We start from the raw sequence: 4032 nt of genomic DNA on the forward strand, positions 1-4032 counted from the left end.
GAGAGAGAGAGAGAGAGAGAGAGAGAGAGAGAAATAGTAGATTAAATGTGCCCTAGGCCTAACCATATGATGCTGAAGTGGTAAGAGAATTTACAGATCATTGAAACCTACATGGTTATTTTTAAAGATAGAGAAAGGGCCACTGCCTATGACTGAGCCTACAGGCAAATGGTTACCTTATTTCAAAAAATAAAGTGACATAAAGAGAGTAATGATCAAGTCATGCACACTTGGTGACTATCTCACATTTTAGATTATTAGAGATACAAAATATAAAACGAATACAAAAAGTGAAAAGCCCATAAAAAGAAAATGGTCCACACAATTAAAACATCAAAGATGATGAGGTGGATCCCTATCAAAAGAGGTGTTGCTTAGAAGTTCTTCTATAAAACAACTAGCTCCATTAATTAATATTTTTAATGGCTACATGAAGCCCCTTCTCAACTATCAGCTGAGATGATTTGCACATGTAGGGAATATTTTAATTAAGGTGAAGTGTGTTTTCTTCCTCCTCTTCAATCCCAATATGAAGTTAAACCATTGCCAGAGGTAAAATCTAAGAATTCAGAATACAAGAGTTTCATTTGCAAAGCTACCAAATGAGATATCCAAAAATCCCTGTAAAATCTATTGGCTCTGTGAAAGCATTTATCAGATCAGATGCTATGTAGAACACACGGAAAGGAACTACAAGAACAACAGCACCACTAATGGCAGGTCAACAGTTCTCAGATCCAAAATCTTTGTCATTTTAAGAAAAAAAAATAGATCTTACACTAAACTGAATCTATCTGGCAGGGAATTGTTATTCTGTACAGCCACTTTCTTAAAAATTAAACAATCCACCCGTAAGTTTTTATTTGTTTTATAAAACTACACTACGTGTTGGTATGAATAAAAGCTCCAGTTTTTCAGTACCCAAAGCCCATGTCTACTCGCTGGTGAAATCATTTTTAAGGTTTTCACTAACTGGGATCAGCCTTTCATAAAGTCTTGGTAGAGGATGCAAAAAGTCTGTTATTCTAAAATGATGTCACTTTTCAATTGATAGCTATTAATTAAACCGAGATGTTCGAAATGAAATGTTTTTTAACTTGATTTTCAAAGCAATTAAGCGATGACTTCTGGAGACATTCTTTGTGGGCAGAGTCCAGAATGTTCTCCTCACTTCCACCAACACAACAGGAGTGAGAAGAACAAACACACTAGGCGCAGTGACCCTAAGAAAAGAAACATACGACGTGGGAGGAGTTTTAGTCTTCATTCAGTATGGGCCAGTCAACCTGTGGCGTTTCGTTTCTCAGCATCATTTTCTGCAACTGATTCCTGCCTGTACCAAGTTTTGGTACAAATCTAAGTCTATATTGAGACTACATTACCAACTTGCCAGTTATCTTTGCTTAATGTTTCCTATACACAGAGATTCAGTGTTGAAACTACATGCTCAATTAGTTCTTAAGGACACAGAACTATTGTCACAAATACATTCCAAATAAGTACATTAAAATAAGTCATTATAAGTCAAAAAGAGTTGGAGTATTGATAGTAGCTGATCACTAAAAATTCCTCTCCCTGAAAAGTTTGCAAAATAGGTATATGATTGGGGGAGGGGCGGGAAGTATAAACATTTCAGGGTGACAGAAAGAACCCTGACTCAGATCTCGGAAGACTGGGACAGACTGAGTTCTGTGGGCACTTACCTTGTAACCCTGGATAAGTCACGTGCCCTTTCTGAACTGCAGATTGCTGATTTGAGAAATGATGGAGTTAGACTATCTTTGAAGATAGTGATTATCAAATTTTAATTTACATGAGGTCACCCAGGAAGCTTGTTGAGCATGTAGGTACTTGGGACCCATCTCTAGAGATTGATTTAGTTGGATTGAATTGTTACTCCAGAATTTGGATCATAAAAAGGGACGATCTGAGACAAGTGTTCCCAGACTAAGAAAAAACACTGTATTAAAATTCTTGAGTAAAAGTTCCATAACTCTGAGGGGCAGACAAGAAGTAATGATTCTTAAAGAATATAGGAGAGAAAGTTATTTTAATTTATTGTACTCTGTCATAAGTAGCTGGAGAGAAGCAATCTTGTACAATGTGCAAGACCACATCCTAATGACAATAGACAATGCATTTACACAACAATCCCCTGATGAATTAAACTGCCACTGCCTTTTTGTCACTGCAGAAGGCTAAATGTAAATAAATTGACCTATAAACAGCCAATTCATTGTCCTGTGTCACAGTCTAGGATTAAATGTCATGCCCTTTGTATGTGAGTAGGATACTATATTCTACACACACCAGCAACATGTTGGAGCGATTTAATTCATTTAGCAGAAAGTTTGATGACTCCTCTTCATGGGCTCCTCTGTGACCGGTGGGATAATCTGGAGTGGCTCCTGGGTAGTGTTAGTGGTACTTCCCATGACCACCTAACCAGGGAGCATGGCCTCAATAGCTCAGCACACCTGGGTGTTAATACTGACTCAGCATATGAGGATGGCAATCACTCTGGAAAGTAACCTGTTTATGAAAGAGAGACCAAGGTAAGGCTTTACTGTCTATCCTCACTAAGGAAAGGAGTATAACATGACCTGAGTTAAAACAAATCTGATTTTCCTACCTTTATGCCTTTGTTATGCTTCTCTTCACTGAAGAAGCTCTTTCCACTTTTCCATTCATTTAAACCCTTCTCTCGTAGTAGGTCCAGCTGCTTGAGGTTCTGATTCAAACCCAAGGCAGAACGAACGTTTCCTTTATATAAACATCCATAGCTCTGAGATTGCACTTCCAGAAGAGACTTTAAACTTTTGTGGGCCTTAGTTTATTCATCTGTGGAAGACTGTTGATCCAACATTGGCTATTTGTTTGTTGTTAAGTTTTTTTTTCTTTTTTAATGATACTATAGTTATAACTTTGTGTAACTGTTGTTTATGTTTCTTTTCCTTCCCTAGATTCTGAGGTCACTAATGGCAGGATTTATTTTGTATTCTTGGTCATATCTACAATATCTTGCTTAAAATCTAGATTACAATTGGTACTTAACGAATAGGTTTCAAAGAAATGATTAGTGAACGAATGATAGATTAACTCAATTCAAGTATCAGAAGTAAAAATCTTCACAGAAATTTCCTTTCGTTAAAAGTTACCATTCTGAACATAAGATTTTTCCACTGATTCGCATGGGATGAAAACAGGGCTGTCACGAAGTAAACATGCCCTCGATGAAAACAGAACATGGAATGACTTTTCCTCAGGACTGAGTGCTGAAGAGGAGTCATGATTGCAAATACAAATATGAGAATATTCTCCAAAGTTAACTGAGTAAGTCGAAGGTAAAGCAATTTAGCTTTCTTTTGACTGCTCTTCAAACTCACTCTGGAATGACAGTTCCGTTGCATGTTGTGAAGCCTGCGGTGAAAATTGCTACAAGTGCCCTGCTTCTGGAAGGCTAAAAGTCAATTAACCTAAGACCCAGTTAACTACCACACAGGTAAACATTTGATAGCGTGGTGCTCGCAAAGCACTTCAAGTATACAATTCATTTCCCCCCAAAACTTGGGCGAGAACTGTTTTGATGCCCAGAGGTGCTCTGGTGGTTGGTAAAGAAGAAAATGTTCAAGTATCATTGTTTTACACATATTAAACATTAATCTCAAGGAATGGTGCACTGTGGGTCTGTTTAGTTTTCTTTGCCAAATAACAAATCAAAAAATATTATGAAGAAACTATATCAAAAAGGAAAAATATCCTACCAGTAAAGCATAATTTTCCTTTTACAAGGTTTGTTTAATGAAGAGAAAAATTGGATGATCTCAAGTTCTCTCTCTTTCTTCTACATACACATGTGCACACACATACACACACAAACACACACAAATACACACTCAAAAAGGGGGGTATTTAAAAACATAAAACCAAAAAAGAAGTTTGGAGATAATGGCTCATAATTTACAATCCAGATTGTCAGGTTGGAAAGAGATTAAAAAATGAAATGTCAATCATCTAACATTTGGAATAAAT

This window comes from Pteropus vampyrus, unplaced genomic scaffold (assembly GCF_000151845.1).
Source record: "Pteropus vampyrus isolate Shadow unplaced genomic scaffold, Pvam_2.0 Scaffold362, whole genome shotgun sequence".
NCBI classification, from domain to species: domain Eukaryota; kingdom Metazoa; phylum Chordata; class Mammalia; order Chiroptera; family Pteropodidae; genus Pteropus; species Pteropus vampyrus.